This window comes from Mus caroli, unplaced genomic scaffold (genome assembly GCF_978045245.1).
Source record: "Mus caroli unplaced genomic scaffold, Mus_caroli_1 scaffold_5, whole genome shotgun sequence".
NCBI classification, from domain to species: domain Eukaryota; kingdom Metazoa; phylum Chordata; class Mammalia; order Rodentia; family Muridae; genus Mus; species Mus caroli.
Genome location: NW_028227260.1, coordinates 142,085,780 through 142,106,902, shown reverse-complemented (window position 1 = coordinate 142,106,902; position 21,123 = coordinate 142,085,780). Strand labels below are relative to the sequence as shown.

Sequence of the window (21,123 nt, the reverse complement as noted above, 5' to 3'; positions counted from 1 at the left end):
CCATCTTTGCCAGTCTTAAATGGTTTCGCTCTGCTCTAGTGCTCTGTGATTGGTCATGGCTTCATGCAGTTGCTGGCTCAGAGAGAGTCTTTTCCTCCTCTGCCAGGTTTCCTTGCTGACTTGCTACAGCCTCATCCTGTTTTCAACTCTGGCTCAGAATTCAACCCACAAAACTACCTTTGCAAATGCTCCTTTTGCCCTAGAGAATGTGATCTAGTTTTCTGCACAGGCCTCAAAGGCCTTCTTGTTCCCGTAGTTCGTTGCCAACCACGTCTCCCTCACCCACCCCAGCCCTGGGGACTACTGGGAGACTTCAGTTTCCCACAGACCCACAGGCAGGCTCTGAGAGTCTAGAGCTAATGGAGGAGGTTGTAAGAATAATTATGGGATCCCAAAACTTATGACAGAAACTAGACCCTGGACAAGCTGTATTTGAACACATAAAAAGAAAAGCTTCTGGACAAAAAGTAAATAACGTGGATTAGGTCTCAAATTAACAGGATGTAATCTGAGATTTTAGGACAACATACCCCTCTATCTTCCCAAAATCTGCCCGTCTCTGTCCACATACATTCAGTTCCTTTTATCAGGAAATAATTTCTGTTAAAAAGCTTTTATTGCCTACTTTATAGATAGCTCATTCTCAGATTTATAATACATCTTGAGATTCATGTACATACGTCATGGGATCCTGATTTCTGAAGAGGAAATATCTGTTGTTTATTCAAAAGGAGACATCGGATTTCACTAAATTGAACCATTACTCCAATTTCCCCAGAGTCTCTGTCTCTGGAACTGAGAAGGGGGACAGTGTGCTCAATGCCATGTGGTCAGTGTGTAAACCTCAGATGAACAATTACCTCCTCCTCACTCTGTTCTTCTTCTTCTTCTCTGGCCATTTCCTTACAGCTCATACTTCTTGATCATGGCACGGGGCACATCAGGGGCACAGTGCTTACTAAGCACAGTGCAGGCATAGCATAGCCCAAAGCAAAAATAAAAGTAAGATGGAAATCCAATCCAATTGTTCTGGCCCTCATAATCTTTCACCAGGGTTCTGGTAAGTAGTCTTTTGGCTGCAAGTTTCCTCTACTTTGGGGGCATTGGAATTCCTTGGAGACCTTGTTAAAACACAGATTTATTTTTCCAGGTTTGACTCCTAAATTGTCTCATTTAGTAAGTGTGGGGTAAAAGGCAAGATTTTGGGTTGTTTTGTTTTGTTTGCTTTTTTGAGGTCCCCAAAGCCAGGTATAGTAGCATAGAGCATAGTGATGCAGGCCTGTAATCTCAGCTACTGTAGGCTGAGGCAAGAGGATCAGAAATTCAATGAAAGCCTTGTCTCAAAAACAAAAATTCTGAATCTGTAGCTCCATGGCATAGTGCATGCCCAACTTGTGCAAAGCTCAATACTCAGTATTTAAACAAAAAGTTCCCAGGTGATCTTACATTCATGGTACAACTTCGAGAACCTTTGCTCCAATCTACTCTTCCTTGTTTTCCCAAGTGGTGAATAGAAATCTAATCAAAAGAGTACATTTACTGCAGAGTTACTAAACCCAGTCACTACGGAATAAAAATCTCAAAATGGCAACAAGGACCTCTTCAACATGGTCCCATCTGGTGTGAGCAGCTCACACATCCTGGTTTCTCAGTATTAAGGCTCTCTGGATATCTCTGAAGCAAAGGCATGAAAAGCATATGAAGTATGCCAGGAAGCAGCAGTATAGAAGGTAATGGGTGATATAGGGAAGCAGAGAAAAACTAGTTCTTAGTGAGTTAAAAAGCAGATTCCTACCATGGCAGCCAGAGCACATTCCTAATGAGTCTCATGCATGGAGAACACCTAAAAGTCATCCTTCTTGCGAGAATGAAGACTGGTATCTGGGTGGGGGACCACCCACCAACTTCTGCTAGTTACTAGCTGAGAACTACTCCTCCATTTGTTAACTGCACAGTACTTTCACTATGACCTATGTTTAACCACTCCTCATTCTAGCAGTAAAGGAAAACTCCTAGAGAAGAGCAGGACACTAGAAATAAGAAGCTATCAGGCTTAGGTATGTGGAAATGGTGAGAATTGAGGATCCTTTAAGGGGATTCCAACAATTTCTGCTGCCACATTCTAAAATCATTTAACTTCACAGACACACTTCCTCACAGCTGCTCTTCCAAACTGACAGGCTCCAAGTTACCTTCATCCAGTTTGGCTCTGGAAGGCAGCTTTGGGTTCAACTGAACCAACTCTTTGGAACTCAGGAGAGCATCATCCTGGGTAGCCAGATGAAATGAAATCATTTGTAGGTCATGGTAGTGAGTAGAAACAGAACCCCCATGAGGGCAAATAGGTCTTAAAGGGAAGGTGCTGGAGGGTGCTTTCTGGTCTTGGGTGCTAAGAAAAGCCAGGGTCTCTAAACAGTCTTTAGATAACATCACTTGGGGATAAAGTTTGATTTCTTCTGCCATATGACCTAACTCATAAGAACCACTTGCCCTGCGGTGCTTTTGAATTGCAATAGAATATAGGGTAAAACAATGAAATGAGACCATAAATGAGACATCTCAAGGAACAGTAGGCTGAGCTGGGTTCTAAATATCATAATAAGTGACAAAAATTCCTCTCTAAACAAACTATGTGGCATCCTAGAACTCTGCATCCAAATCTTATATGTTATTTTCAAATGTTAACTTAAAAAAAAAAAAACCTTTGAAAAATTAAATACAGGTATTGCTCTGTAGTACAGCTTGAGGTCAGGGTCGTGATTCTCCCAGGAATTCTTTTATTGTTGAGAATAGTTTTTGCTGTCCTGGGTTTTTGTTATTCCAAGTAAATTTGAGAATTTTTTTTCTGACTCTATGAAGAATTTATTTGGAATTTTGATGGGAATTGCATTCAATCTGTAGATTGCTTTTGGCAATATGGCCATTTTTACTATATTAGTCCTACCAATCCATGAGCATTGGAGATCTTTCCATCTTCTCAGGTCTTCTTTTATTTCTTTTTTCAGAGACTAGAAGTTCTTGTCATACATATCTTTCACCTGTTTGGTTAGAGTCACACCAAGATATTTTATATTGTTTGTGACTATTGTGAAAGGTGTCATTTTCCTAATTTCTTCCTTAACCTGTTTATTCTTTGGGTATAGAAAGGCTACTGATTTGCTTGAGTTAATTTTATATCTAGCTACTTTGCTGAAGTTGTTTTTCAGCTGTAGGAGTTCTCTGGTGGAATTTTTGGGGTCATCTAAGTATACTATCATATCATCTGCAAATAGTGATAGTTTGACTTCTTCCTTTACAATTTGTATCCCTTTGACCTCCTTTTGTTGTCTAATTGCTCTAGCTAGAACTTCAAGTACTATATTGAATAGATAGAGTGGGGGCAGCCTTGTCTAGTCCCTGATTTTGGTGGGATTGCTTCAAGTTCTCTCCATTTCGTTTGATGTTGGCTACTGGCTTGCTGTATATTGCTTTTACTATGTTTAAGTATGGGCCTTGAATTCCTGATCTTTCCAAGGCTTTTAACATGTCAAGTACAAGTGGATCAAGGACCTCCACATAAAACCAGATACACTGAATTTATTAGAAGAAAGTGGGGGAAAACCTTGAACACATGGGCACAGGGGAAATGTTCCTGAACGGAAAGCCAAAAGTTGCTCTAAGATCAAGAATCAACAAATGGGACCTCATAAAACTGCAAAGCTTCTGTAAGACAAAGGAACCATTAATAGGACAAAACATCAACCAACATATTGGGAAAAGATCTTTACCAATCCTATATCCAATAGAGGGCTAATATCCAAAATATACAAAAAACACAAGAAGTTAGACTCCAGAGAACCAAATAACCCTATTTAAAATGTGGAAACAGAGCTAAACAGAGAATTTTCAACTGAGGAAACTCGAATGGCTGAGAAGCACCTAAAGAAATGACCAGTATCCTTAGTCATCAAGGAAATGCAAATCAAAACAACCCTGAGATTCCACCTCACACCAATCAGAATGGCTAAGATCAAAATCTCATGTGATAGCAGATGTCAGTGAGGATGTGGAGAAAGAGGAACACTCCTCCATTGCTGGTAGGATTACAAGCTGGTATAATCACTCTGGAAATAAGTCTGGTGGTTCCTCAGAAAATTGGACATAGTACTACCTGAGAACCCAGCTATACCATTCCTGGCCATATACCCAGAAAATACTCCAACATGTTATAAGGACACATGCTCCACTATGTTCATAGCAGCGATATTTATAATAGCCAGAAGCTGTAAACAACCCAGATGTCCTTCAACAGAAGAATGGATGCAGAAAATATGGTAAATTTACACATTGGAATGCTATTCAGCTATTAAAAACAAGGACTTCATGAAATTTGCAGACAAAGTGATGGAACTTGAAAATAGCCTGAGTTGAAGTAGCTCAGTCACAAAAGAATACACACAGTATGCACTCACTGATAAGTGGATGTTATCCCAAAATCTTGGAATGCCCAAGATACAATCTACAGCCCATATGAAGCCCAAGAAGAAGGAAGACCAAAGTGTGGATTCTTCAGTGCTTCTTAGAAGGGGGAACGAAATACTCACAGCAGGAATTATGGAGCCCAAGTGTGGACTGAAGAAAAGGCCATTTAGAGACTGCCTCACCTGGGGATCCATACCACATACAGCCACCAAACCCAGACATTATGGTGGATGCCAGGAAGTGCTTGCTGATGGGAGCCTAATGTGTCTGTCTCCTGAGAGGCTTTGCCAGAGCCTGACAAATACAGAGATGGATGCTCGAAGCCAACCATTGTTCTGAGCACAGGGTTCCCAATGGAGGAGTTAGAGAAAGGACTGAAGGAGCTGAAAGGGTTTGCAACCTCGTAGGAGGAAAAACAATATCAACCAACCAGACCCCTGGAGCTTCCGGGGACTGGACCACCAACCAAAGAGTACATGGAGGAACCCGTGGCTCTGGCTGCATATGTAGCAGAGGATGGCCTTGTTGGACATCAGTGGAGTGGCCCTTGGGCCTGAGGGCTTTCGATGCCCCAGTGTAGGGGAATGCCAGGGCGGGAAGGTGGGATTGGGTGGGTGAGAACCCTCATAGAGGCAGGGGGGAGAAGGATGGGATAGGGGGTTTCCAGAGGGGAGACCTGGAAAGGGGATAACATTTGAAATGTAAATAAAGAAAATATCCAATAAAAGAAAAAATAAGTTAAAAATCAAATATGTGAGTACTGTATTTATATCATTTTGTATATACCACCCCTGACCTTCAAGTCCTCCTGTGTGTCCCACTCCTGCTAAATCCATGACTTCTTTAAATCTACTGGATGCAACCACTGTGAAAGGACCCTGGTTCCTAGGGGGAGGTGCTACCCTTCCAAATGCTGATAGAACCTTTTGCTTCTGTCCTCTGAACCAGATAGCATAGAACACCTGAACTAGTGAGTTATAGGGATGTTTACAATTTTACTAGTGGGGCTTTGGGAATCCAGGATCATGTTTTTTTCAGCTGTCTTAAAGCAGCAAATGTGTGTGACATAGGTTGTGTGGGTGGACAAGAAACACAAAAATAGGAAAACCAAAAATCTCTGCTTAGTGTTATATGGTAACCTAACACTCACTATATCAAAAAAATGTCTTTTCTTAAAAACACAAGACAATTTTTCCTCAGGAATTTCTGAGTAAAACAGTCTTAGACTCATGAAAATGTAGCTGGTTCATATCCTTTTTCTTAAAACCGGTTTATCCTTTTCAATCATGGTTGAAGTGATATATTCATGAACTTTGGAAGCATAAGAAAATATAATTCACTTGACATGATTTCTAGAGAGAAAACTAAAATACATTAAACAAGCCTCAACTTCATTATTTGGAAAGAAGAAAATCAGAGACATTAATTGCCCAAGATAGCTATTTATACAATGTACCACTAGAGTGAAGGGATGCTGGCTGCTCTTGAAATTGGCCATTTAAATTTGATCCAGAAGACAGCAGTGGAGCCAGTAGACACATAATCTGGGAGATGACAATTTTTCTTTCTGCTAAACTTCAACTATTGATAGGATAAAGAAACAACACTTGACTCTAGTACAGAAATCTTACTGACAACAAACACACAATGTTTATCCCATATCTGAGCTCATCCCATTGCTTGAGGTTCATTTGGCAGATGCCCACCATCTTGAGTTTGATTTCTAAACATCCCAAACTGGAATGGATAAAGACTTTTGCTCAAAAGTGGAATGGATAAAGACCTTTTCCTCCACAGCAACTAGAACTTGTCTGTTCTGAGTATTTGTTTGTTTGTTTGTTTGTTTTGGGATGTGTGTTGGGGATGTGTGCACATGTGTTTTGTTGGATATTGAATGTAGGGCTTCACACATCCTGTATTGTTCTGTGCCTTAATCATCAAGTTTGCATTATGATAACAAATGTGTTTGCTCGTTATTAAAAGCTTTTTCCCAGCAAAGCAAACAATAGATAAAATAGACAGCTTACATAAAAGGAGTGAAATCTTTGCTAACTACACATATTATAGAAGATTGATATCTATAATATATAGAGAACTCAAAAATTAAATATCCAATAAAAAGGGGTAAATTCGGGATCAGCGCCGGGGTAGCGGGAGCACAGGGTTGCCTGACACCCACCAGCTACCCACGACCCCCGCCGCAGGATTTTGGGACTGCTGGGGAGTGGAACACAGCTTCTGCTCCAGTCCAATCACGCGGGACCTGAGACTGCTCTGGTTGGGGAGAGAGAAATCCGGCATACATAGGGCCACAACCCTCTTCCTGTCAGAAAAGCACCGGGGCAGCTGGGGCGCAGGGTCGGCTGACACTCGCCAGCTACCCACAACACCCGCCACAGGATCTTAAGACTTCTGGTGAGTGGAGCACAGCTTCTGCTCCAATCCAATTGCGCGGGACCTGAGACTGCACTAGTTAGGGAAGCAGAAACCGGCCTGAGTAGGGCCACAGGCCTCATCCGGCCGGATCAGCGCCGGGGTAGCAGGAGAGCAGGGTTGCCTGACACCCGCCAGCTACCCACGACCCCCGCCCCAGGATTTTGGGACTGCTGGTGAGTGGAACACAGCTTCTAATCCAATCTTTAAACAGTGACAACGATAACAACTAACCCCAGAGATTACCAGATGGCGAAAGGTAAACGTAATAATCTTACTAACAGAAACCAAGACCACTCACCATCATCAGAACCCAGCACCCCCACTTCGCCCAGTCCAGGGCACCCCAACACACCGGAAAAGCTAGACACGGATTTAAAAGCATATCTCCTGATGATGATAGAGGACTTCAAGAAGGACTTTAATAACACACTTAAAGAAATGCAGGAGAACACTGCTAAACAGGCAGAAGACAATAAAGAGGAAGCACAAAAATCCCTTAAAGAATTGCAGGAGAACACTGCTAAAGAGTTACAAATCCTTAAAGAAAAACAGGATAACATAATCAAACAGGTAGAAGTCCTTACAGAAAAACAGGAAAACACATCCAAACAGATGATGGAAATGAACAAAACCATACTAGACCTAAATAGGGAAGTAGACACAATAAAGAAAACCCAAAATGAGGCAACACTGGAGAGAGAAACCCTAGGAAAGAAATCTGGAACCATAGATACGAGCATCAGCAACAGAATACAAGAGATGGAAGAGAGAATCTCAGGTGCAGAAGATTCCATAGAGAACATCGGCAAAACAATCAAAGAAAATGGAAAATGCAAAAAGATTCTAACTCAAAACATCAAGGAAATCCAGGACAAAATGAGAAGACCAAACCTACGGATAATAGGAGTGGATGAGAATGAAGATTTTCAACTCAAAGGACCAGCAAACATCTTCAACAAAATTATAGAAGAAAACTTCCCAAATCTAAAGAAAGAGATGCCCATGAACATACAAGAAGCCTACAGAACTCCAAATAGACTGGACCAGAAAAGAAATACCTCCCGACACATTATAATCAGAACAACAAATGCTCTAAATAAAGATAGAATACTAAAAGCAGTAAGAGAAAAAGGCCAAGTAACATATAAAGGCAAGCCTATCAGAATTACACCAGATTTTTCACCAGAGACTATGAAAGCCAGAAGATCCTGGACGGATGTTATACAGACACTAAAAGAACACAAAGTCCAGCCCAGGCTACTATACCCAGCCAAACTCTCAATTAACATAGATGGAGAAACCAAAGTATTCCACGACAAAACCAAATTCACACATTATCTCTCCACGAATCCAGCCCTTCAAAGGATAATAACAGAAAAAAACCAATACAAGGACAGGAACCACGCCCTAGAAACAACAAGAAGGTAATCCCTCAACAAACCTAAAAGAAGACAGCCACAAGAACAAAATGCCAACTTTAACAACAAAAATAACAGGAAACAACAATTACTTTTCCTTAATATCTCTTAATATCAATGGACTCAACTCCCCGATAAAAAGACATAGACTAACAAACTGGCTACACAAACAAGACCCAACATTTTGCTGCTTACAGGAAACTCATCTCAGAGAAAAGGATAGACACTACCTCAGAATGAAAGGCTGGAAAACAATTTTCCAAGCAAATGGCATGAAGAAACAAGCTGGAGTAGCCATTCTAATATCTGATAAGATTGACTTCCAACCCAAAGTCATTTAAAAAGACAGGGAGGGACACTACATACTCATCAAAGGTAAAATCCTCCAAGAGGAACTATCAATCCTGAATATCTATGCTCCAAATACAAAGGCAGCCACATTCATTAAAGAAACTTTAGTAAATCTCAAAGCACACATTGCACCTCATACAATAATAGTGGGAGACTTCAACACACCACTTTCACCAATGGACAGATCATGGAAACAGAAACTAAACAGGGACACAGTGAAACTAAGAGAAATTATGAATCAAATGGATCTGGCAGATATCTACAGAACATTCTATCCTAAAACAAAAGGATATACCTTCTTCTCAGCACCTCATGGTACCTTCTCCAAAATTGACCACATAATTGGTCACAAAGCAGGCCTCAACAGATACAAAAATATTGAAATTGTCCCATGCATCCTATCAGATCACCATGGACTAAGGCTGATCTTCAATAACAAAATAAATAATAGAAAGCCAACCTTCACGTGGAAACTGAACAACACTCTTCTCAATAATACCTTGGTCAAGGAAGGAATAAAGAAAGAAATTAAGGACTTTTTAGAGTTCAATGAAAATGAAGCCACAACATACCCAAACTTATGGGACGCAATGAAAGCATTTCTAAGAGGAAAACTCATAGCTCTGAGTGCCTCCAAAAGGAAACTAGAGAGAGCACACATTAGCAGCTTGACAACACACCTAAAAGCACTAGAACAAAAGGAAGCAAATTCACCCAAAAGGAGTAGACGGCAGGAAATAATCAAACTCAGGGGTGAAATCAACCAAGTGGAAACAAGAAAAACTATTCAAAGAATCAACCAATCAAGGAGCTGGTTCTTTGAGAAAATCAACAAGATAGATAAACCCTTAGCCAGACTCACTAGAGGGCACAGGGAAAGCATCCTAATTAACAAAATCAGAAATGAAAAAGGAGACATAACAACAGATCCTGAAGACATCCAAAACACCATCAGATCCTTCTACCAAAGGCTATACTCAACAAAACTGGAGAACCTGGATGAAATGGAGAAGTTCCTAGACAGATACCAGGTACCAAAGTTGAATCAAGATCAGGTTAATGATCTAAACAGCCCTATATCCCCCAAAGAAATAGAAGCAGTCATTAATAGTCTCCCAACTAAAAAAAGCCCAGGACCAGATGGGTTTAGTGCAGAGTTCTATCAGACCTTCAAAGAAGATCTAATCCCAGTTCTTCACAAACTATTCCACAAAATAGAAACAGAAGGTACTCTACCCAACTCATTCTATGAAGCCACAATTACTCTGATACCTAAACCACAAAAAGACCCAACAAAGATAGAAAACTTCAGATCAATATCCCTTATGAATATTGATGCAAAAATCCTCAATAAAGTTCTTGCTAACCGAATCCAAGAACACATCAAAACAATCATCCATCCTTACCAAGTAGGTTTCATCCCAGGGATGCAGGGATGGTTCAATATACGGAAATCCATCAACGTAATCCAGTATATAAACAAACTCAAAGACAAAAACCACATGGTCATCTCGTTAGATGCGGAAAAAGCATTTGACAAGATCCAACACCCATTCATGATAAAAGTCTTGGAAAGATCAGGAATTCAAGGCCCATACCTAAACATGATAAAAGCAATCTACAGCAAACCAGTAGCCAACATCAAAGTAAATGGTCAGAAGCTTGAAGCAATCCCTCTAAAATCAGGGACTAGACAAGGCTGTCCACTTTCTCCATACCTATTCAACATTGTACTTGAAGTCCTAGCCAGAGCAATTCGACAACAAAAGGAGATCAAAGGGATACAAATTGGAAAAGATGAAGTCAAAATATCACTTTTTGCAGATGATATGATAGTATATATAAGTGACCCTAAAAATTCCACCAGAGAACTCCTGAGCATGATAAACAGCTTCGGTGAAGTAGCTGGATATAAAATTAACTCAAACAAATCAATGGCCTTTCTCTACACAAAGAATAAACAGGCTGAGAAAGAAATTAGGGAAACAACACCCTTCTCAATAGTCACAAATAATATAAAATATCTTGGCGTGACTCTAACTAAGGAAGTGAAAGATCTGTATAATAAAACTTCAAGTCTCTGAAGAAAGAAATTATAGAAGATCTCAGAAGATGGAAAGATCTCCCATGCTCATGGATTGGCAGGATCAACATTGTAAAAATGGCTATGTTGCCAAAAGCAATCTACAGATTCAATGCAATCCCCATCAAAATTCCAAATCAATTCTTCAACGAATTTGAAAGTGCAATCTGCAAATTCATCTGGAATAACAAAAAACCTAGGATAGCAAAAACTCTTCTCAAGGATAAAAGAACCTCTGGTGGAATCACCATGCCGGACCTAAAGCTCTACTACAGAGCAATTGTGATAAAAACTGCATGGTACTGGTATAGTGACAGACAAATAGACCAATGGAATAGAATTGAAGACCCAGAAATGAACCCACACACCTATGGTCACTTGATCTTCGACAAGGGAGCTAAAAACATCCAGTGGAAGAAAGACAGCATTTTCAACAAATGGTGCTGGCACAACTGGTTGTTAACATGTAGAAGAATGCGAATCGATCCATTCCTATCTCCTTGTACTAAGGTCAAGTCTAAGTGGATCAAGGAACTTCACATAAAACCAGAGACACTGAAACTTATAGAGGAGAAAGTGGGGAAAAGCCTTGAAGATATGGGCACAGGGGAAAAATTCCTGAATAGAACAGTAAGGGCTTGTGCTGTAAGATCGAGAATTGGCAAGTGGGACCTCATGAAACTACAAAGCTTCTGCAAGGCTAAAGACACCATCAATAAGACAAAAAAACCACCAACAGATTGGGAAAGGATCTTCACCTATCCTAAATCAGATAAGGGACTAATATCCAATATATATAAAGAACTCAAGAAGGTGGACTCCAGAAAGTCAAATAACCCCATTAAAAAATGGGGCTCAGAACTGAACAAAGAATTCTCACCTGAGGAATACCGAATGGCAGAGAAGCACCTGAAAAAATGTTCAACATCCTTAATCATCAGGGAAATGCAAATCAAAACAACCCTGAGATTCCACCTCACACCAGTCAGAATGGCTAAGATCAAAAATTCAGGTGACAGCAGATGCTGTCGAGGATGTGGAGAAAGAGGAACACTCCTCCATTGTTGGTGGGATTGCAAGCTTGTACAACCACTCTGGAAATCAGTCTGGCGGTTCCTCAGAAAATTGGACATAGTACTACCGGAGGATCCAGCAATACCTCTCCTGGGCATATATCCAGAAGATGTCCCAACCGGTAAAAAGGACACATGCTCCACTATGTTCATAGCAGCCCTATTTATAATAGCCAGAAGCTGGAAAGAACCCAGATGTCCCTCAACAGAGGAATGGATACAGAAATTATGGTACATTTACACAATGGAGTACTACTCAGCTATTAAAAAGAATGAATTTATGAAATTCCTAGCCAAATGGATGGACCTGGAGGGCATCATCTTGAGTGAAGTAACACAATCACAAAAGAACTCACACAATATGTATTCATTGATAAGTGGATATTAGCCCAAAACTTAGGATACCCAAGATATAAGATACAATTTGATAAACGCATGAAACTCAAGAAGAATGAAGACCAAAGTGTGGACACTGTGCACCGTCTTAGAATTGTGAACAAAACACCCAGGGAAGGAGTTACAGAGACAAAGTTCGTAGCTGTGATGAAAGGATGGACCATTTAGAGACTGCCGTATCCAGGGATCCATCCCATAATCAGCTTCTAAACGCTGACACCATTGCATACACTAGCAAGATTTTGCTGAAAGGACCCAAATATAGCTGTCTCTTGTGAGACGATGCTGGGGCCTAGCAAACACAGGAGTGGATGTTCACAGTCAGCTATTGGATGTATCACAGGGCTCCCAATGGAGAAGCTAGAGAAAGTACCCAAGGAGCTAAAGGGATCTGCAACCCTATTGTTGGAACAACATGATGTACTAACCAGAATCCCGGAGCTCTTGTCTCTAGCTGCATATATATCGAAAGATGGCCTAGTCGGCCATCAATGGAAAAAGAGGCCCATTGGACTTGCAAACTTTATATGCCCCAATGTAGGGGAATGCCAGGGCCAAAAGAATGGGAATGGGTGGGTAGGGAAGTGGGGGGCGCTATGGGGGACTTTTGGGATAGCATTGGAAATGTAATTGAGGAAAATATGTAATAAAAATATTAAAAATCAAAAAAAGGGGTAAATTCAATCAATAAATAGGCTAATGAAATGAATGCAAAGTTCTCAAAAGTTTAAGCACAAATAGCCAATAAATATGAAAAAATGTTCAAAACTATACTTTGATTACATCTCACCTCAGTCAAAATAGCTATCATTTAAAAAAAAAAAAACAACACCAATAAATGTTAATTGAAGGTTCAGTATAATAGAACCCTTACTGCTGGAAGTAAGGTAAAATAGTCAGCCATGATTCTGGTTCACCAGAATACTAAACATGAAATGACCATATGACCCAGCTATTATAGTTAATAGAGATATTTGCCCACTTTTGTTTATTACTGATCTATTCAGAACAGAAAAGCTATGAAATTAGTTTATGTGTACATCAAGAGATGAAAGGATAATGAAAATAAGGTATATGTCCACAATGAAATTTTATTCCATTCATAAAGAACAAAATCATGTAGTTTGCTAAAAAATGGATACAACTGGAAATCATCCTATTAAGCAAGTAAGTTAGGCTCAGAAAAACAAATATCATATTTTCTCTCTTTTGTGGATCCTATTATTGTATACAGATATATAAAACCATATATGTACACACACTGGGAGCCAAAGGGAGACTGGGTAATGAAGGAGACTAGTGGGGACCATTTGAAAATGGAAAGGGATTGAAAGGGTGAAAGAATAGTATGGGAATGAATATTTTAAAATCCATGCTATACTTCAAAGAAATTGTCTTTTTGAAACTATGTACAATTAATATACACCAATAGAAACTGTTTCGTGTAATTAGCTGCCAGCTATATAGCCCAATGTATCTAAGTGTTGGAGTCAAGAACTAGTGACATGAAGACTATCAAATTTCCAAGTTAATTTGGGGATCATATAAAAAGTTGTGATGAGACAACTGGCTTGGTTGTTGAGGTGGTTTGAATATGTTTTGGCCCATGAAAAGTGCTACTATTAAGAGGTATGGTCTTGTTGTTGGCGAAGTATGTCACTATAGGGGTGGTCTTTGAGACCTTCATCCTAGTTGCCTGGAAGTCAATATTCTGCTAGCAGCCTTCAGATGAAAATGTAGAGCTCTCTTCTCCTTCAGTACCATGTCTGCCTGCATGCTGCCATGCTTCCTGCCATGATGATAATGGACTGAACCTCTGAACCTGTAATCCAGCTCCAATTAAATGTTTACCTTCATAAGAATTGCCTTGGTCATGGTGTCTGTTCACAGCAATAAAACCCTAACTAAGGCAGTTGCTAAATCATTTGGTTCATGGTGTTTAATAATTAAGAGACTGCTATTAGAGAAAAGGTAAATATCTATATCCATATTCTTCCAAATACATTTGGTTGCTTGAATTTCATACAAAAGACAAAAACAAGTCTAAGAAAAATTCCATTAAATGAGACATATATTTACCTAGTGAAATGCAATTTTCACTTTGCATTTCTCAAATCATCCCTTTACATGGAATGACACTGTTCTTTTCCTAAGCCTTTTAGTACCACTGTTTGTACTTACTGGAAGGCAACATGAACATCAGAGTACAAAATGGGCCAGCTCAATTCATGCAAGGGATACTATCTACTGTAGCCTCCCCTAGCCTTGAGCAAGCTGTCTCAGACCTGCCACTGTCAGCTAGCCCACCTAGGGTGGAGTCTTCTGACCTAGATAGGTCTATTGATCTGCCACCTCTGCGGATTTTCTCCAAGATGCTACCCTCTGAGAGGCTGAACCTCTCTTCCTTAGGTGATCCTGAATAAGCAACAGCCTGGGGACAGAGTGATGAGAGCCTGGTGTGGTGGGAGATGGGCCTTTCCCTTTATAAGTTCAGACTCTTAAACAAACTTGGGGCCTTGATCAGTATCTTTGTCTTGGTCTTGTTATTTCTCTCGAATTTTCTCCCATACAGCCCCAGCCTCCCTTTCAGGAACCTGGTTTGTGTAGCTGCGGGCAGTTACAATCTACTATGAGTCAATAATATAGAAGTTTCAACCCAAGCTTTCCAAAATGGTCCTGAGCCCACTCTTAAGTGGCCTTTGCACCATAAATGCCATCCTTTTCACTCAAACAGAACACATAGAGCACTTGTCAGTGTACCAAGAGACTTCTATAAAGCTTGCAAGATGGCTATTGTCACTCTCCATTTCATTAAGGGGACCATCAAAAAAGAAAATTAAGTTAAAAAGTAAAGGTGAAAGAACCCAAACTGGCTCCAAGACCCACATGATTTCCTCAAAAATCATTGGTTCGCCCCATGGAATTTCCAAACCAGAACCATCACCATAACCTGGGAACTTTCTAGAAATGCGATCTTGGGCCTCATTTCTGACTAATCAGATTAAAAGCTCAAAATAACTCCATCAGAGCTTTAATTATAAGATCTCTTGATGATGCCAATGCTTTTTAAACTTGCAACTTCTTTAAACTTCAAGGGTTTCCTGTCTCTTGGCACAGTGCAGCCTGTGCCCACTACCATATTCAGGGATGAGCTGAGTTTTGATCATCTGAGTCCAGGGACAGGTTCATACCTATGAAACTATTGTTCCCAGATGTGCTTTCACCTCCAGGTCACCATTGTTATCATCATATAATCCTTTTACTGTTTATCACTTACGTCTTATGGCAACTCTTGCACTGGAGCCTGAAAGTCTTAGACCTTTGCAGTGATCTGATTTTTTTTTTTTTTTTTTTTTTTTTGCCTTTGTCTCCCACTGGACAGTGACTGGTAACACTAATTCCCAGAAAGCAAAAACCTCCATAAATATTCGTTTCCCCAGTGAATTATTATATCTGAAGTTCTAACTACTGTTTTGTACACCATAGAAAATTGGGGTCATCTTCCATTTAGAGAGCATCCATTTAAGACATGTTGGCAAATGAGAATGTGCCTTCCTTGAGAGGAATGTTTCTCAAAGTCTACCAGGCATATAACTCACCTGAAGATCTTGTTAAATGCCAATATCATTTAGGTCTGGGGTAAAGCCTGAGATGAACTTCTAGGAGATGTGAATGCTTTAACCCTGGTGTCATACTTCAAGTGTTATGGTTAAGGGTACCAATCTCTTCAAGGATCTGAAAACTAGGATACTAGAACGCCTAAGGTGGGAAACTATGTGACTATTTTAAGATACTTGGAGGCAAGGAATCTATCCACACTGAGCTATTCAGACAGCAACCGATGAGACAGAATACTTTGACAAAACTAGTGAAGAACTTCCAATAATCCCAATGATCTTTGCAGCAAACAGATCACTTCAAAATATCTATACATTGGCTCTTACTCCAAATCCTGGAAGTATTTTGGCAGATGAGAATCCAGTGGAAAGAAGTACCTTGGGAGGGAATCCTGAATGGGACTACTGAATGACATAGTATCAGGGGCCAAAGCAACATAAAGTAACAGAGTTGAGGGTATAACTCAGTTGTTCAGTACATGTTTAGCATGTCCCTGTTTTCCATCTTTAGCACTGTAAACATGAAAAATAGATTTTTCCATTTTCTTAGCATTCATATAGCAGTGTTTATTGACATATATTGTTCTGTATCTTATAAACTTCCTGCCTGTATACACTATTATAAGTATGATCCTCCACCTCATATGAAAAGATGTTTGATTTGTAACTCTTAGATGTGAGTTACACCTCATAAATTTAATTAGAAAGTTCTAGTGAATGCTTTCTCTTATCCAAAATTTGTGACTTTGGTTTTTGGCTTTTTTTTTTTTTAACAAATTTTGGACGTTGTTCAGATATTTAAAAAATAAATCTAATGCTATAAATTTGCTCAAAATAGGTGTATTGAATACAAATAAATTTGTATAGGATTTTGTTTTATTTTTTGAAACACAGTTTCACTATGTAGTCCAAGCTGGAGTAAAATTCCTAGGTGATTTCCTTTAAGCTTCTATCCCTCAAGTATCTAGTACTATAGGCATACACCACTTTACATGGCTTTTTAAAAAAGATAGTGGTATATTTATTAACTTTACAACCCGCTCACTGCCACCATTCCAGTTACACCCTCCCACAGTTCTTTCCCCGTCTCCTTTGGGCATATGGGGGCCACCGTGGGTATCACCTCTCATACCCTGGCACTTCAAGTCTCTGCAAGGCTAGGTGCTTTCTCTCCCACTGAGACAAGGCAGCCCAGCTAGTAGAATCCCACGTACAGGCAACAGCTTTAGGGATAGCCCTCCCTCTAATTGTTCAGGACACACATGAAGACCAAGCTGCACATATGCTACATAAGTGGGGAGGCCTAGGTCCAGATTCTGAGAGCCCAAAGGATCCAGGTTGGTTGACTCTATTGGTCTTCCTGGGAGTTCCTATCCCCTTCAGGGACTGCAATTCTTCCATAAGAGTCCTCAAGCTCCATCCTATGGGTGTCTGTATCTGAGTCAGCTGCTGGGTGGAGCCTTTTTTTTTTTTTTTACATCTTTTCCTCAATTACATTTCCAATACTATCCCAAAAGTCCCCCATACCCTCCCCCCCACTTCCCTACCCACCCATTCCCAGTTGTTTTTTTTTTTTTTTTTTGGCCCTGGCGTTCCCCTGTACTGGGACATATAAAGTTTGCATGTCCAATGGGCCTCTCTTTCCAGTGATGGCCGACTAGGCCATCTTTTGATACATATGCAGCTAGAGTCAAGAGCTCCGGGGTACTGGTTAGTTCATAATGTTGTTCCACCCATAGGGTTGCGGATCCCTTCAGCTCCTTGGGTACTTTCTCCAGCTCCTCCATTGGGGGCCCTGTGATCCATCCACTAGCTGACTGTGAGCATCCACTTCTGTGTTTGCCAGGCCCCGGCATAGTCTCACACGAGACAGCTCTATCTGGGTCCTTTCAGCAAAATCTTGCTAGTGTATGCAATGGTGTCAGCGTTTAGAAGCTGATTATGGGGTGGATCCCTGGATATGGCAGTCTCTAGATGGTCCATCCTTTCATCACAGCTCCAAACTTTGTCTCTGTAACTCCTTCCATGGGTGTTTTGTTCCCAATTCTAAGGAGTGGCATAGTGTCCACACTTCAGTCTTCATTCTTCTTGAGTTTCGTGTGTTTGATCCAGCAATACCTCTCCTGGGCATATATCCAGAAGATGTCCCAACCGGTAAGAAGGACACATGCTCCACTATGTTCATAGCAGCCTTATTTATAATAGCCAGAAGCTGGAAAGAACCCAGATGCCCCTCAACAGAGGAATGGATATAGAAAATGTGGTACATTTACACAATGGAGTGCTACTCAGCTATTAAAAAGAATGAATTTATGAAATTCCTAGGCAATAGGATGGACCTGGAGGGCATCATCCTGAGTGAGGTAACACAATCACAAAGGAACTCACACAATATGTACTCACTGATAAGTGGATATTAGCCCAAAACTTAGGATACCCAAGATATAAGATACAGTTTGGGTGGAGCTTCTTGAAGGACAACTTGCTCCTGTCTGCAAGCATAACAGAGTATAATTAACAGTGTTAGGAATTGGTGCTTGCCCATAGGATGGGACTCACATTGGGCCAGTTATTGGTTGTGTGGGGTTATTTTTAAACTTTGAGGTAGAATTGATACATAACAAACATCACTAATATACACTGTCAGTATAATTTTACATTCTTTAGAACTTGATGTAAATTGAATAATATAAATTATATAATTTTATTTCTGGATTTTGTTTTTCTCTCAGCACACTTATTTTTAGATCACCCATGCTGATTTATTAATAACAGTTTGTTTCTGGATGTACCACAACCTTTTATATATTTGTATTAGTAGATGGAAAATGGGGATGCCTCTGAATTTGAGCTATTATAAATAAAGCTGCTTTGATATTAGTATGCAAACATCTGGATGAAAATATGACTTTTTGTTTCTCTTTAGTAGAAAAATACCTTGCAATATTATGGCCAATATGTGTTGAATTCTCTCCTCTCTCCTATTTTGAAGACAGAGTCTATATATATCAGCCTGACCTTGAACTCTTACATCAGCTTCTTGGGTGCTAGCATCCCAGGCATGCATCACTCTGCATGCCACAGATGGGAGTTTTTTTTTCTAATTCCATTTCCTGCACTCATATCACAGCCACAGAGAACTGAGTACCTGAAAGGGAAGATGGGAATGAAACAGGATGGGTGGGCAAGAGAAGGATGAAGCCAAGACAAAGGTGTCTGATAAAGGCTCAAAGTTTAATAGTCAGCACTGCATTTATGTAGGGAGAGACCACAGACCCATCCTTTGTTTCAGCTGGATTGAGTTACAAAACAAGCTCAGCTGGCATTCTACTCCTGTAGGGAATTGACTCCACCTGAGTTGTTAAAGTCCAACCATGGCAAGCACTTAACAGGTCTATTTTGCCTGCTCAAGGCTGGGGGAAGGGAACAATTCCCCCCCCCCCTTTTTTATAAAGATGAGCAGTCATCAGTAGCTGGACAGGGGCACAAGATTTATTAGTTTTCCATAATCCCATCCAGGGTATAGAGTGGCTAGGTGAATGTCTTAGGTCCATGTCTATACTGTTCCTTCTTACCTGTCATGGACTGCTTACATTGCTTTTTGATGTATGTCTCTGTCTTAGGCCAATAGGAGATCAAGAACTCGGTTACCCATCTCTGGCCACTGGCCTTCAAAACCACACTCTTTCTCATTCAGACTAAAGTCATGAAGGACATATAAATATGCACTCAATGCATTTCTTCATAGAGATGAATAACTGCCATGGTGAGTAGCTGAACTTGCTGAAGGCAATCCTCTGTGAAGGCAACCAATCTGCTTAATACAAAATCCAAAAGTTAAAGGCAACAAGTTGTCTGTGGGAGTGTCCCAGGTATTCAATTCAGCTGTTAATTGGCAAAAATCAAACACAAAGTCTAGCCACCAGGTGTATGGGGGGTGGCTTTGAGAATCGATGGAAAACACTTGCTCTCTAGTAAGAGTAGAGACTGAACTCTAAGTTAACTCAGCTGGCCAGTAGGGATTTTTGAGCCATCTTCATCACTGGTATCATAATTACTAGATGGCTCAGGCAGCCATCAGCTTACTTTCCATAGAACTTGAAAGGCTGCTGGCCCCTTTAAGAGCAGCTTTTCAGCTCCTGGCAGGGCTTTTCCTGTTGTGCTCGACTCCCAGCTACAGTGCAGGGTAATTTATCAGTTTCTGCTGGGTAAATTGAGACTGCCTTTTATACAAGCTAAACTAAATCAAGGGGTGGATAGCCAGCAGATAAAGTTTTAGCCATTTTTTTTCTTTTCAACACGAAACACAGAACAACAATCATTCAAGCAATGAAACAAAAATTGAAACGTGGACAGATTGATACACCAAGGACAATGGACAGAGAGGGAAGAGAACTTGAACCTGAACTAAGAATATTTCCAGTAGGAGCCAGAGAGGAAAAAGGATGTCTCCTGATTTCCTCCTTCCCTAGGAAAGCTCCGAAATAGCTTATATCCATTTTCCTTCGCTTTTCCTAAAGTGTCCCGGACAGCTGACAACTGCTTTTCTGAGGCCTATTCTCTCTCTCTTATTTATGTTTACCATTTCTACTTCTGGGAACCATAAATATACTTGAGCTAAGAATTTTTCTAACATCTTTTCTTTGTTTTTGTTATTTTGTTTTAAACCCTGCTCCTCTCACCTGATGCAGCTCTTGCCTGTGGACAAATGCCTATATAGAATTCCCCTGTCCAATTGCACTATCACCCCTAGTTGAATTCAGCATTGGGTCAACACCTTTTCAACTTAGCCTGTGTCCGCTTAATACATTTCTTGCAACAACAGCCTCCAAAAGAAATTTACACCTAGCGCTAACATCAATGCTGTTTTGTTGCTTACCACGATGCAGGATACTGTTACTTTCTTCTGTTTTCTGTGGAGCTCCATCCAAGACAGCATTTCTCAGTGGGTCCCCCAGTTTTCAGGCCCCTCATGCTGGCACCAGCTGTAGCTGTCATGCAGCCACAGAGAACTGGGTACCTGAAAGGGAGGCTGGGAATGAAAAAGGATGGGCCGGCAAGAGAAGGATTAAGCCAAGACAAAGATTTCTGATCAAGGCTCAAAGTTTAATAGTCAGCAGTGAGTTTATATAGGGAAAACCCACAGCCCCCCCCCCCCCCCCCCGCCCCATCCTTTGTTTCAGCTGGATTGAGTTACAAAACAAGCTCAGCTGGCAGTCTACTCCTGTAGGGAATTGACTCCACCTGGATCATTAAGGTCCAATGGTGGCAAGCACTTAAGGCCTATT

At 40.5% G+C, this 21,123-nt stretch overlaps 1 long non-coding RNA gene across 1 annotated transcript in view; it reads right to left on the bottom strand.

Annotated features, from left to right (window-relative positions):
* LOC147004841 (uncharacterized) overlaps positions 1-20,918 on the bottom strand; it is a 42,092-nt gene extending 21,174 nt beyond the window's left edge. Inside the window, exons 1-2 of the long non-coding RNA XR_015047110.1 lie at positions 20,715-20,918; positions 19,411-19,649 (exon numbers count right to left, since the gene is read on the bottom strand). This is a non-coding gene — a long non-coding RNA (uncharacterized LOC147004841). The remainder of the gene's footprint in view (positions 1-19,410; positions 19,650-20,714) is intronic.
* Positions 20,919-21,123: the final 205 nt, after the last annotated feature.